Consider the following 15,148-nt stretch of genomic DNA (forward strand, 5'->3'; position numbering starts at 1 on the left):
CCCCAAAGGGGACTCTGAGGAATTGGTAGAGGCGTCCGTTCGCCTCGAAGGCGGTGTACGGGCGGTCCTCTGGTCTGATAGGGAGCTGGTGGTACGCTGACTTGAGGTCGATGGTGGAGAACACCCGGTATTGGGCGATTTGGTTCACCATTTCTGATATGCGGGGTAGCGGGTAGGCGTCTAGTTGGGTGTACCTGTTGATCGTTTGACTATAGTCGATCACCATCCGTTTCTTCTCGCTACCCCTTACCACTACCACTTGGGCGCGCCACGGGCTGTTGCTGCGTTCAATAATGCGCTCTTTCAGGAGCCTGTCTACCTCGGTCGCGATAAACCGCCTGTCCTCCCAGCTGTACCTCCTGCTTTTGGTCGCTATTGGCCGGCAGTTAGGGGTAAGGTTCGCGAATAGCGAAGGCGGCTTTACCTTCAGGGTAGCCAGACCGCACACTGTGAGGGGCGGCTGGGACCCGCCGTACTTGAGCGTGATGCTTTGGTGGTTGCACTGGAAATCCAGGCCCAAGATCATGCTCGCACATAGGTTCTTCATGATTAATACTTTAAAATGATCGTATACAGTTCCGTTAACGCCCAATTGTACCGTGCAGTAACCCAGAATGGTCGATGTCTGGGTTTTATCAGCCATAGAGATGGTACCCTGAGCAGGGACCACCTTTAGGGAGAGTTGCTGTGCCAGTTCAGGGTGGATAAAACTCTCCGTGCTTCCACTGTCAATTAAACATTTAACCCGGCACCCATTTACCTCGATGTCCACCATTGATTTGGATAGCGGGTGCGGCCTGGTCTGGTCCACTGTGACCGATGCCACTGTAGGGCCCTGATCGATACAAGATGGCGTCCACGCTGTCTGCTCATAAGATGGCGGACCCCACGAGGTCGGGCAAGATGGCGTCCAAGATGGCCGCTCCCACGGCGCACACGCGGCGGTGGCGGGTTTTCCGGCGGTTGGTTTTCCGGCGGGGTTCCCTCTGCACACCTTCCCGAAGTGCCCCTTCTTACCGCACTTAAAGCAGGTGGTGCCTTTCGCCGGGCACAGGTTTCTGGTGTGTTTTGGCTGCCCGCAGAAGTAGCAGTTGGGTCCCTGACGCGTCGCGGCTGTCGTAGGGCTTCTGGGGGGAGAGCGGGGCCCCGCCGGTGTCGGGCTGCCGGGCGGGGAAGATGCCTTCCAAGATGGCGGCGCCCTCGGTGCACACGTGGTGGCGTGGACGGCGCGGGCTGAAGAGTAGGCGTCCGAGTTTCTCTGGGCCACATCCAGGGATCGCGCGGTGTCCGCAGCCTGTTTCAGGTGCAACCCCGTTTTTTCCAGCAGTCTTTGCCGGATGTAAGTGGAGCTGAGGCCTGTGATAAAGGCATCGCGAACAAACTCGTCAGTGTACACTGCGGCTTTTACATCTCGGCACTTGCAGTCTTTGCCAAGCATTTTCAGGGTGCTTAGGAACTCCTCCACTGATTCCCCAGGTCGCTGTGCGCGAGTAGCGAGCAGATGCCTAGCATACACCTCATTCGTAGGCTGCTGGTAATGCGCCTTTAAGATGTCGCAGGCGGCCAGGTACGTATCGGCGTCTTGGATGAGGGGGTAAACCCGGTGGCTTACCCAATTCCGCAGAATTCCGAGTCTCATCCTCGCAGTGTCCGTAGCGTCTTTGACGGCTGCGGAATTGTCCAGGAAGAATTCCATACACTCAAACCAGTGTCCGAAGCGTGCTGATGCGTCCGGAGCATGTTGATCCAAATCCAAATGTTCGGGTTTCAGGAGTTGATCCATAGTGTTGAAAAATAAGTTAATAAAATTGATGTGCCTCAATAATTCCGAGACTCGATGTTAGCGAAACAAAACAAGGCTTTTATTAACTTAGAAAGTAACACGTAAGAGAGAGAGGTATCTTCCTTCTGGAGACTGAGGCCAGACTGAGCTAGCTTACAAAAGGGGCCAGGTATGGGCGGAGCCCTACACACACAGCACATTCCAGCACATTCCAATAAACAATACAATGAGGACTGGGGGAAGGGAAATGACACTGAAACCGACCACAGTCACAGGCAGTGATGAATGGAATATTTCATCACACTCAGGCCACTCTTTATCCTCTCACTGCTGCCGCTGCTTTAATTCAGCTCCGCTCTCAGGCCGCTCTTTATCCTCTTGCTACTGCCGCTGCTTTAAATCAGTACCGTTCTCGGGCCACGCTTTATCCTCTCGCTACTGCCACTGCTTTAATTCAGTTCCGTTCTCGGGCCGCTCTTTATCCTCTCGCCACTGCCACTGCTTAGTAAACAAGGTAAGTGAGCTGCAGGCACAAATAGCCACATGGGAATATGATGTTGTGGCAATAACTGAGGCCTGGCTCAAAAAAGGGCATGATTGGGTATTAAATATTCCTGGTTATAAAGTGTTCAGGAAAGATAGGGAAGGAAAGATAGGAGGTGGTGTGGCAGTATTGGATAAGGAGAATGTTACAGTGCTGGTGAGAGAGGATGACCTGGAGGGGTCAAGGACAGAAACTATATGGCTAGAGTTAAGAAATAATAGAGGTGCCATTACACTACTAGGTGTATTCTATAGACCATCAAATAGTGGGAAAGATATAGAGGAGCAAACTTGCAGAGAAATTACAGAGAGGTGCAAGAACTATAGAGTAGTAATAATGGGGGACTTCAACTATCCTAATAAAGACTGGGATCGTAATAGTGTTAAGGGCAGAGAAGGGGAAGAATTTCTGAAGTGTGTTCAGGGGAACTTTCTTGATCAGTAAGTTTCTGGCCCGGCGAGGAAGGAGGCATTGCTGGATCTGGTTCTGGGGAATGAGGTAGTGGAGCAAGTGTCAGTAGGTGAACATTTAGGGAACAGTGATCATAGTATCATAAGGTTTAGATTAGCTATAGAAAAGGACAGGGAGCAATTTAGAGTAAAAGGCCTAGAAATTGGGTTGGTAGCGCCGGCGCTGAGCGCCTAAAGAGACCTAGAATTGGGGCGAAGCCCTATGTTGGGGCAAGCGCTATGAAGATAGCGCCAACTCAGATATTGACTATACATTTAGTGCCTGTGCTAAGTGTTTGCGCGCGCCCGCGAGCGCAAGCAGCTCATGACGTCATTTCAGTGTGCAACGCCTTTTAGGAGCGCCTGAGCGCATATTGGGTGGCACCCGGAGCCTTAGCGCCCAGCGCTATTAGTGACAGTTCGAGGGAGGGCTAACAGGCCCTTCTCGGAGTAGGGCGGCGCTATTTAAAGGGGACAGCTCCAGTGCAGAATCTTCTGCCACTTGGCCTGCTCATTGCGATCGCTGCTAGAGAGAGTTGGCGAGCTAATGTGGAGCGGAGTTCTGGGAATTTAGCTTTACAGTACTTGGGACCTTCAACCCTGTCCGAACCACTTGCACCGCTACACCTAAAAGCCTTTTGACCAACTGGCATCGGAATGGGAGCTTGTTTGGGGCAGAGAGACGGCGGGAGAGAGGGCCGGGATTGGCCAGAATGAGGAAGGGCAATGGAGGTCGCCCAATCCGACGGGATGCTGCGAGGGTCTTTAGGCAGCAGGTGACAAGCCTTGACATGTCGGAGGAGCAGTGTTTGCGAAGGCTCCGAAACTGGAGGGACATTGTTACTGATCTGTGCCACCTGCTTGGTCAGCATCTGCAGCCGCGTGAACGCTGCAGAACCTCTCTGTCCATTATGGCTAAACTGACTGATGCCCTCCATTTTTATGGCAACGGATCCTTTCAGTCAGCCATTGGGGACAGTGCGACTGTCGCTCAGGCTGCAGTCCGCTGTTGCATCCGGCAAGTGACAGATGCCCTTTATAGGCGAACGCGTCAATTCATTACCTTCCCTCGGACCCTGCACAAGCAGGCGGAGGAGGAGGAGTATGAGGAGGAGGAGGAGGAGGAGGAGGAAGAGCAAGCGGAGGAGGAGGAGGAGGAGGAGGAAGATGGAAGGGCTGCTGAAAGTGGAAGGTCCATTCGTCAGAGGCTCCTCTGGACTCGTGTCGACACCCCTGTGGCGGAATGATGAGAGTCTTAACTCATGCGCACTTTGGATGTTTCAGGGCCTCTGAATGCCAGCATCACTGAAAGTAGTCACATGCACCATGCAACATTGAAACTTCTGTTTATTGACACAAAAATCTTTCATTACAGCTAAACAACGTAATGTGAGCACAAACCATAACTTTCAAAATAACTGTTAACTGTTCGGCCAAGCCGCAAAACTCAACAACCCTCAGCAAATATAACAGCAGGTGAGGGTGTCCTTGAATTTGGACAAACAAACGTCTCACCACCTCCCTGTACAACTGACCCCTTCAGGGAGAACGACTTCTCTTCTGCACCCGGCCCCTTCCCTCCCTGCTGCTCCTACGTAATTGGACCCCAGTGGCGGGCTCAAGGCTGGGGGACGCCTCCTGACTGTCTGGAAGCGCGGAAGTCCCTGAGGGACGGCCTGGCCGACCTCTGGGCTTGGAGGGTGCGGACGCAGGATGCTTGCTGTGACCATGGCTGGGAGCAGTGTGGCCTGCAGGTGGTGGCAGCTGCAATGCAGGCGTCCCAGCGCTGGCATGTGCAATGCTCTCCTGCCGAGGGAGGACACCTGCACCATGGTCGGACGACACACTGGCTATCAGAGGGGAGCGGCTCGGCTCATCCGCCACAATCGCATGCTCCACTGATTCCTGGCCTTGTACGGGAGTGGAAGGGCCCGGGGTGATCCTATCTGATGCAGAGAGGGTGGCTGCAGTGAGAGATCGCGTTGCGTCAATCTGGCTGTGGAGGAGCCCAGCAAGTGACTGCGTGGCAACAGTGAGGACCTGTGTGCCAGGTGCCAGCGCTTCGGAGAAGGCCTGGACAGTTCTTCCCATGGCTTCGGGCAAGGCAGGTGCCGACCGCTCCACTGCCTCGGACAAGCCCTGCACAGACCTTTCCAGGGATTGTCCGAAGCCCTGAACAGGCCTTTCCATTGCCAACTCAAAGCCGTGGACAGTCCTCTCCATTGTTGGGCTGAAGCCCTGGATAGTCCTGTCCATTGTGGCCCCGAAGCCCTGGATAGACCTGTCCATAGTTTCCCCGAACACCTGGAGAGACCTCTCCATTGTGGCCCCAAAGCCCTGCAGAGTCCTCTCCATTGTTGCCCCGAAGTCCAACATACTCCTAGCCAATGAATCTATTGACTCAGGCATCTTCTCCACTGCAGCCATCAGCTCCGTGTGTCTGACCCGGGCCTGTTTGCGCATCTCAGCCAGACGACGGACCTCATCTGCACTCTGTGCAGCAGTCATGATGACCTGCCTTGCCCTGCGGGGAGACGGTGGCCGAACTTGCCTATCCCCCGTGCGCTGCTGCATGTCGCTTGGTCCGGCAACTGGTTCATCCTCAGAGCCACCCCACCTCCCCTCCAGGGGACTACTATCCCCAGTCTGCAGATGTCTCAGCTCCCCAGATTCTGCAGCGGCTGGTCCGGATTCCTCCTGGTCCTCGCCTCCGGTGGCACTGGCACTGGCAGCTTCAGCGCGTTGAGCCTGAGTTGGTGCTGCTTCATCTGAAGGTGGGAGGTGGAAGAGTGGCTTTAGCAAAAGGACAGCTTTGCTGAAAGGCATGCCAGATTGCAGTAAGGCTCTGACATGGCTGCACACTGAGGATGCATGCTGGCGGGGGGACCAAGTGGAAGGCAACAGGTGAAAAAGCTGAGAGTCTTACCCTCGCTGTCGGTAATGGGGTCAGCAGATGCAGTGATCACAGGACCAGACAGACGTCCTCCAAGTATCTGGTGCACTCTCTCCTCCAGATCCGTGAGAGTGACCACTTGTGCAGGTCCGCCACCGGTTCGACGCTGCTCCTTTCGAATCATCGCCAGCTTGGCCTGCAGGGGAAAGAAGGGGAGGCTCTGTTAGACGATGCCTTGAGACCTCATCGCATGCCCCCCATGGTGCAAGAGCCCTTACATCAGGCCTTGAGACCTCATCGCATGCCCCCCATGGTGCAAGAGCCCTTACATCAGGCCTTGAGACATCATCGCATGCCCCCCATGGTGCAAGAGCCCTTACATCAGGCCTTGAGACGTCAGTCCATGTGTGTGCCCAGAAAGGGCCATGGGTGCATACTGACAGATGGCCATTGGCGCATCATTGCAGCAGGGTGCCCGAAGTCAGCTGCAGATGGAGGGAAGCACAAGTTTGGTAAAGCATCACTTACCCTAACGATCCGTGTGAGGTTGTTGAATTTCTTCCTGCACTGAACAGGGGTCCTGGTCGCCATGCTGCTGGAGTTGACCCTCACAGCAACCTCCCTCCAAGATCGTCGATAAGCCTTCTGATTCGGCCTCTTGCCATTATCCGGATACAGGACCTCTCGACGGTGTTCAACTGCAGCCACCAAGTGGTCCAGAGCCTCAGTGCTGAAGCGCTCTGCTCTCTGCCTAACCTTCTCCATGATGAACAAGTTTGTACCGCCAGACAAGGGCGAGCGCTGAATCTGAGGCCTACAGGGCGTTGGGTGTTGAAGCTCAGGCTGACTGACCCACCCCTTTAAGAGCCGGCCGGCGCCTGGAGGTCTCGTGCTTTCCCGTAATTGAGTTCACCTGCGCTGCGCCCGTCCGCGGCGATATTGAGTAGCGCCTGACCTTTTGCGCCTTAAGAGCACCGTGCAACGGCTGATTTAGCGCCTCTATCCCCTTTGGGGGCGATGCAACCCAATATCGCGCCAGGCGGCGATAAGTTTCGTCTGGCTATAAACTTTGCGCATCGCCAGTTCTAACGCCTCAAGCGGGGCTATACCCAATTTCTAGGCCTGTTTAACTGGGGGAAGGCGGTGGTAAGCCGCCTTCTTGAATCACTGCAGTCCATGTGGTGAAGATACTCCCATAGTGCTGTTGGGGAGAGAGAGTTCCAGGATTTTGACCCAGTGACGATGAAGGAACGGCGATATACTTCCAAGTCAGGATGGTGTGTAACTTGGAGGGGAACTTGGAGGTGATGGTGGTGTTCCCATGTGCCTGCTGCCCTTGTCCTTCTAGGTGGTAGAGGTTGCAAGTTTGGGAGGTGCTGCCGAAGAAGCCTTGGTGAGTTGCTGCAGTGCATCTTGTAGATGGTACACACTGCAGCCAAGGTACGCCGGTGGTGGAGGGAGTGAATGTTTAAGGTGGTGAATGGGGTGCCAATCAAGCGGGCTGCTTTGCCCGGGAAGGTGTCGAGCTTTTTGAGTGTTGTTGGATATGAAGTGTATTCCCTCACACTCCTTACTTGTGCCTTGTAGATGGTAGAAAGACTTTGGGGAGTCAGGAGGTGAGACACTCACCACAGAATACCCAGCCTCTGACCTGCTCTTGTAGCCACATTATTTATGTGGCTGGTCCAGTTAAGTTTCTGGTCAATGGTGACCCCCAAGATGTTGATGGTGGGGGTTCGTCGATGGTAATGCCGTTGCTGTTGTATGTCATGGGGCGATGGTTAGACTCTCGCTTTTTGGAGATAGTCATTGCCTGGCACTTGTGTGGTGCAAATGTTACTTGCCACTTATCATCCCAAGCCTAAATGTTGTCTAGGTCTTTCTGCATGCGGGCATGGACTGCTTCATTATCTGAGGAGTTGCAAATGGAACTGAACATTGTGCAATCATCAGCAACCATCCCTATTTCAGACCTTATGATGGAGGGAAGGTCATTGATAAAGCAGCTGAAGATGGTTGGGCCTAGGACACTGCCCTGAGGAACTCCTGCAGCAATGCCCTGGGGCTGAGATGATTGATCTCCAACAAACACAACCATCTTCCTTTGTGCTAGGTATGACTCCAGCCTGTGGAAAGTTTTCCCCCTGATTCCCATTGACTTCAATTTTACTAGGACTCCTTGATGCCACACTTGGTCACTCTCACCTCACCTCTTGAATTCAGCTCTTTTGTCTATGTTTGGACCAAGGCTGTAATGAGGTCTGGAGCCAAATGTTCCTGCCGGAACCCAAACTGGGCATCGCTGAGCAGGTTATTGGTGAGTAAGTGCCGCTTGATAGCTTCCATCACTTTGCTCATGATTGAGAGTAGGCTGATGGTGCGGTAATTTGCTGGATTGGATTTGTCCTGCTTTTTGTGGACAGGACCCGACTGGGACAGTTTTCCACATTGTTGGGTAGATGCCAGTGTTGTAGCTGTACTAGAACAGCTTGGCTAGAGGCATGGCTAGTTTTGGAGCACAAGTCTTCAGCACGACAGCCGGAATATTATCGGGGCCCATAGCCTTTGCTGTACCCAGTGCGCTCAGCCGTTTCTTGATATCACGTGGAGTGAACCAAATTGGCTGAAGACTGGCTACTGTGATGGTGGGGACCTCAGGAGACGGCCGAGATGGATCATCCACTCGGCACTTCTGGCTGAAGATGGTTGCAAACACTTCAGCCTTGTCTTTTGCACTCACGTGCTGGGCTCTGCCATCATTGAGGATGGGGATATTCATGGAGCCTCCTCCTCCCGTAAGTTGTTTAATTGTCCACCAACATTCACGACTGGATGTGGCAGGACTGCAGAGCTTTGATCTGATCTGTTGATTGTGGAATCGTTTCGCTCCGTCTATAGTATGCTGCTTCTGCTGTTTAGCATGCATGTCGTCCTGTGTTGCTGCTTCCATAGGTTGGCTCCTCGTTTTTAGGTACGCCTGGTGGTACTCCTGGGAAATGCTGCCAAAGAAGCCTTGGCGAGTTGCTGCAGTGCATCTTGTAGAATGGTACACACTGCAGCCGCGGTACACTGGTGGTGGAGGGAGTGAATGTTTGGGGTGGTGGATGGGGTGTGAATTAAGCGGGCTGCTTTGTCCTGGATGATGTCAAGCTTCTTGAGTGTTGTTGGCGCTGCACTCATCCAGGCAGGATGGCAGATCGCACGTCGCAGCGAGGAGAAATTTGCAGTGACTGTTTTGTTAGGCGGGAATTCTGTGATAGGCCTCCTTACCCTATGTTCCTCCACTGTCCAGTCTTGAATCCACCACAGCTCATGTAATAATTAATTAAATTAACAGCACAGTAGTACAGTGAAACCTGTAAATTACGGACACCTTTGGGACTGACATCAGCTGTCCTTTTGTTACAGATATCCTTATTTTCCAAATGGTCATTGTATGTACTGTATAAATTTTCCCAACATTCTTGAAGGACCTGCGTTCAGCTCTGTTCACTTAACAGTTTTGCAGTCTAAATTCCAGTTACATTTCAAATTGCTCTCACTTGGAGCAGAGTGTAACTTCAGTAATGAACTACGTTTCTCAGTTCTACTTACCAGCATTAGGGCAGTCACAGGACAAAAGAAGGGGGAAATGTGATGATATGTTGTGCCGGTACATTGCAGCTTCCAAAGGTAAGTCTTAGAACGGATGGAGAACATTTGGGAGGGAAACACAACAAGTCACATTATGGCCTGAATTTTAATGGGGAGGTGGGTTGGGAGCTGGGAGGCTCAGAAGCGGTTGGGAAACCCGGGAGAATGGGCTTCCCGCAGTCCCTGCCGAAGTTAACAGCAGGGCCTGATTTGCAGTGGAAACCTCTGTGTCCTGCCTGCAGCCAGCCAGATTGAGAGACTGGCGGGTAGACCTGTGGCACTCGGCTGCAGAGAGGAGGGAGGGAGGGATTGCGGGGGGCCGGGAGGTGGTTGGGGGGTGATGTGGTGGAGCGAGGTGGGAGGGGGGGCAGCATAGGTCGAGACTAATCGGGGCCGGAGCGGCTGATTGGCGGGACAGACGAGAAGTGGGGGGTGCCAGGTGGTGATCATTGGAGGGCCGAAGGATCGCATAGGGGCCGGGAGTGATCATCGGAGGAGATCATCGGAGGGTCACCTGAGGCTGGGAGTGACCATCGGAGGAGCAGGGGTGGGCCGGGAGTGGCCATTGGAGGAGCAGGGGTGGGCCGGGAGTTGATCATCAGAGGGCGGGGAGCAGCTGATGATCAGGGGGCCGGAGGACTTCATCATCTGGGGGCCGAAGAAGCATAGCTGCAGTGGAGGAAGGCCTTGTGGGGGGATCAGAGGCCTGGTGGGGGGTGTGGGGGCGGGGAATCAGACACCTCATGGGGGGATCGCTGATCGCCGGGGAGGGGGTGATGATGGGCTCGATGGGCCGAATGGCCTCCTTCTGCGCTGTAATCATTCTATGAGGCAGGGTTGCTGGATTCAGGAGGTAAGTATAAAGGCACCTTACCTCCTGAATCCAGCAGTCCTCACCTTCCATTAACTGATGGGTTTCACGAGGCCAAAACCCAACCAGCTACAGTTAAATTTAAAATGGAGGTTAAATCTGAGGCATGCCAGCGTCATTATAATATTTAAATGGAAGGCCCGCCTCCTGGGAGCGGGTTGGTTCTGTCAGTGCTGAACAGACCCGACACACAGCGGCGGGGGAGGCAATTCAGGTCATTATGACCTTGTTAACAGCCCATTAAGAAGTATTTTGAGCTCAGCTTTACATTTTACGAGGTCGCCCACGGGGTCCACACTGCTCGGGGATCACATCAGGTAAGCAGGTTGGGTATTGTATGACCGTGGAATCATCTCATTACTTGACAGCTGAAAATGTGCTATAAGAACATAAGAAATAGGAGCAGGAATAGGCCATTTGGCCCCTCGAGCCTGCTCCGCCATTCAATAAGATCATGGCTGATCTTGGGCTCAAAGCCACTTTCCCGCCCGCTCCCCATAACCCTTCACTCCCTTATCTTGCAAAAATCTGTCTATCTCCACTTTAAATGTATTTAATGACCCAGCCTCCACAGCTCTCTGGGGCAGAGAATTCCACAAATTTACGACCCTCTGAGAGAAAAAGTTCCTCCTCATCTCAGTTCTAAATGGGCGACAATTTATTCTGAGACTGTGCCCCCGAGTTCTAGATTTCCCATGAGGGGAAACATCCTCTCTGCATCTACCCTGTCGAGCCCGCTCAGTATCTTATATGTTTTGATAAGATCACCTCTCATTCTTCTAAACTCCAATGAGTATAGGCCCAGCCTGCTCAACCTTTCCTCATAAGTCAAACCCCTCATCTCTGGAATTAACCTAGTGAATCATCTCTGAACTGCCTCCAATGCAAGTATATCCTTCCTTAAATAAGGAGACCAGAACTGTACGCAGTACTCAAGGTGCGGTCTCACCAATACCCTGTACAGTTGTAGCAGGACTTCCCTGCTTTTATACTCCAACCCCCTTGAAATAAAGGCCAACATTCCATTTGCCTTTTTGATTACTTGCTGTACCTGCATGCTAACTTTTTGTGTTTCATGCACAAGGACCCCCAGGTCCCTCTGAACTGTAGCATTTTGTAATCTCTCTCCATTTAAATAATAGTTTGCTTTTTTATTTTTCCTGCCAAAGTGGATAACCTCGCACTTTTCCACATTATACTCCATCTGCAAAATGTTTGCCGATTCACCTAACTTGTCTATACCCCTTTGCAGATTATTTGCATCCTCTGCACAACTTGCTTTCCCACCCATCTTTGTATCATCCGCAAACTTGGCTACAGTACACTCGATCCCTTCATCCAAGTCATTAATGTAGATTGTAAATAGTTGGGGCCCCAGCACCGATCCTTGTGGCACCCCACTAGTTACCGTTTGCCAACCAGAAAATGACCCATTTATCCCGACTCTCTGCTTTCTGTTAGTTAGCCAATTCTCTATCCATGCTAATATTATTACCCTGAACTCCATGAGCTCTTATCTTATGCAGTAACCTTTTATATGGCACCTTCTCGAATGCCTTCTGGAAATCCAAATACACCACATTCACCAGCTCACCCCTGTCCACCCTGCTTGTTACATCCTATAAAAGCTCCCATCTCACAGCTGTTCACTTTCCAAGCTCAGAAGCTGTTCCTTACTGCATTTGGAAGACAGATTGTAAAGCAATAAGCCATATAACCCTATTTAGAAAAATACACTATCTTATGAAAGAATTCTTGCCTTATTGAAACAGGACAAGTGGTTGACCCTGAATAAATAGCCTTATTGAAACAGAAGGTGCTTGGCTCTGAGTAGCTGACTTTTGGAAACAAAAACAATGGTCCACCCTGTATAAGGTGTTTTAATTTAAACTTCGTAAAGATGGCACATAAGATAAGGAACATCTGCCCTCGTAAAGATGACATAAAATAAGGGACATCTGCCCTTCACACCGTTTTATATGGTGACCCCAGAACATCTGGAGAAAGGCAAGATTCTGGAATATTACAAGCTGATGTAACAGTAAAGAATTGTAGAGGTCAGCAGAAAGATGAATAGGGATAATTAACTTGGGCCAGCAGAAACTTTAAAGGAAATACAACTGGAAAAGGGCATAAATATTGAAGTCTCAAATGGGATATCAGGGTCACTTTAATTGGGCAAAGTGATTCTCAGCTACAGAGGCGGCTCTGTGGTCTACCATTTTTATACCTCGGGGAGCAAAGGTATTTGATATTGATGGATATCCTGTATAGAAAGCTTTAAGAACTGCAATACTGTAGCGAAGTTAAGATTTAAAAGTAAGATTCTCTGTAATAATATCGTATTTTTTCTCTTTTTAGAACTGTTAACGTTGCGATTGACTGATTCACCAATGTAAATTGCACGTCGGTTCTTTTAATAAATCTCTATATATTTTTAGAATTGTCTCACATAAGTCTTCTGTATCAATAACTCGCAAACTCAATCCCTGTACACTCTTTGGTGAAGAGTTACATAATTCTGAAGGAGTTCTCTGGACCCTCATAATATCCGGGATGTTACAGTCTAGCTAAACATATTAAAAGTGCTATCTGGAGGATGGTAACATTCTTGGGTTGTTCCTTTCCTTTAGGAAGAGATAGCCCGGACCTTTAGACCCAATTAAGTGTCTTTAGGATTCTGCTACCTCAAACTTTAGTTGAAAGTGAATGTCTGAGAAGTACACCTGATCCGGGATAACCCCAAAGTGGCTAGGACTAGTAAATATCCTTTCAAGATTGAGTTTTATGCAGGTTGTAAGTGTATAGAGTAAACTCTCTATCCAGTGTCATCTCATTGGAACAACCTTTCTCACTATTGACAGGTCGCTTCTGTCACCTCAAGTACACCTGCCATCTATTCCATCAGCATCGGTGCCCTTCAAAAAATGTCACCTTGGTCCTCAGAATCCCACCACAGCCCCAACACCAGCAGCACCAGGCACACCAGCAGCACCAACAACAATGCCAACCTCCTCTGCAATCAACTGATGCTGCACAGGACACAGGGCATCAGCACCCGACCACATTGCTGCACGGGATGCCAGGGATGGCCTTACCATGGCCAGATTTACTTCACTTTAGGCTGTATATCTTGGCTGCCACATGATGCACCAGGTTGGCACCACCCCACACCAACACCATAAAGCATCCCTACAATGCCCAAGCCATTCCTTTCACACTCATCACCACTGTGGGGGATGCCATTGTGTCTCACCATTCACTGCAACTCACTAAGCCACTTCCAAAGGTGCGCAGAGATCTTTCCAAGAATGCAAAGTGTTCAAAATAAAGGTTTCAATGTTAGACATCACATTAACAGAAACTTTATATGAACATTGCCTAAAACACCTTGTGTGCTGTTAGTTGGTATGATTGGACTAGGATGAGGGTGATTGTGAGGGGTGGCTATTGAGATGGGAAAGTGATAATGTAGATAGAGAGGGATGGGTGGCGGTGTAAGACAAGTTGGTGTGAGTAAAGATGTGCAGGAGTAGGGTAGGGAAGGCAGAGTGATGGGGATGTGATGAGTGGCACTGCACGATGAGGTTGAGTGTGGCTTTGCAGTAATGTTTCGTGATCTACTGAGATCTTTGAAAGGTTTGCGTCACTGCAGCATAGTCATCCTGATGACATCCCTGCTTGTGTCCTCCTGCGCAATGTGCAAACCAGCTATGTTGGTCTCTTCCGCCCATTGGAAGGAAAGAGAACCTCCCTGCATGCTGTGACTCCCTCCATAAGCATATGGAGGGAGTCATGGGAGAGCCTGGATGTAGCCATTGTAAGGGGTGATGTGTGTGGTCAGCTTCACCTCTGACTCCCTGAGTGGTTCGAATCACTCCCACTCCCTTGGTTCTAGACTTTGGATTTATTTGGGGGTTGTAATGAAATTGCAACAGACACCTGAGTTGGTCAAAAGAATTGAGATTTTTATTTTGAGTCAGGAAGATATACAATACAATAAATCTTATACTCTAAAAGGGGGAACACTTCAGAATATGCGAGGGAGAATGACAATAGACAAAAATACCTTACCCTCCCAATCCCACTATCCTAACTAGGTTGAATTCCAGAGAACCAGGAAATGCTCACCAAACGACTTCCTTGACAGATTGTAGAGGTTCGCGATTTCAGGGTTCTCTTTAGTTATGGCGGTTGGGGCCTGCCATACCCCGGACGTGGTGGAAGACTGCACCTGCGTTGGGTTTTCAGTCTTCACCTGTCCGCTGATGCGGTTGGATGCGTAGTTGGATTTATCGGGTAAGTACCCAATTTCCTTTGGTTAGGTATAGTTGTTAGAGTCTTTTGTGTCAAATCTTACCCAGGGGTAAGTCAGGCTAGCTTGTAGAGTGGAAACAAACTTGCGAATTTTCGACTTCTTGTTGGTTGGTTTCTTGTTGATCGCGGTGGCCCAATATTACCTAGTTGGTGGTAATATTGTTAGTTGTTGGTTTCTTAAGGCCTTTGGTTGCCACGGTTTCCTTTTCCTTCCATTTCGTTCTTCTTTCCTCAAGTCTCTGATCCTCCGACTAAGTACGGTGATGATGATATCTTTTTCTGAACCGTACTTTCTCTCTCCGAACTTGAACCTTCTTGAGCTGTGTCCTCAACTGTGTGAACTGTACTGTCTCTCGAACGCAACGATGATCCTGATCTGATCTGATCTGTTTCACTGAACAGGCAGGCCTCAATTATACTGTTTTGAGGCCTGGCTTATCTGACCGCCAAATCTCCTCTGGTCCTTTGTTAATTTTGGCGGGCTCGATAATAATTTTAATATGTTTAAATTCTCATCGAGTTTTGGGGATGGTCCCATCTATTTTTAATTGGCTTTCAACTGGTTTCGGGATTGCCTTGAAATCAGTTTAAAATGTGCAAAGTGTTTTGGAAATCTTTCTGAGTGGTTTAAACTGTTGTTTGATTGTCCTTTTCCTGC

This window comes from Somniosus microcephalus, chromosome 11 (genome assembly GCF_052327205.1).
Source record: "Somniosus microcephalus isolate GS21.2 chromosome 11, FLI_Smic_1.0, whole genome shotgun sequence".
NCBI lineage: Eukaryota > Metazoa > Chordata > Chondrichthyes > Squaliformes > Somniosidae > Somniosus > Somniosus microcephalus.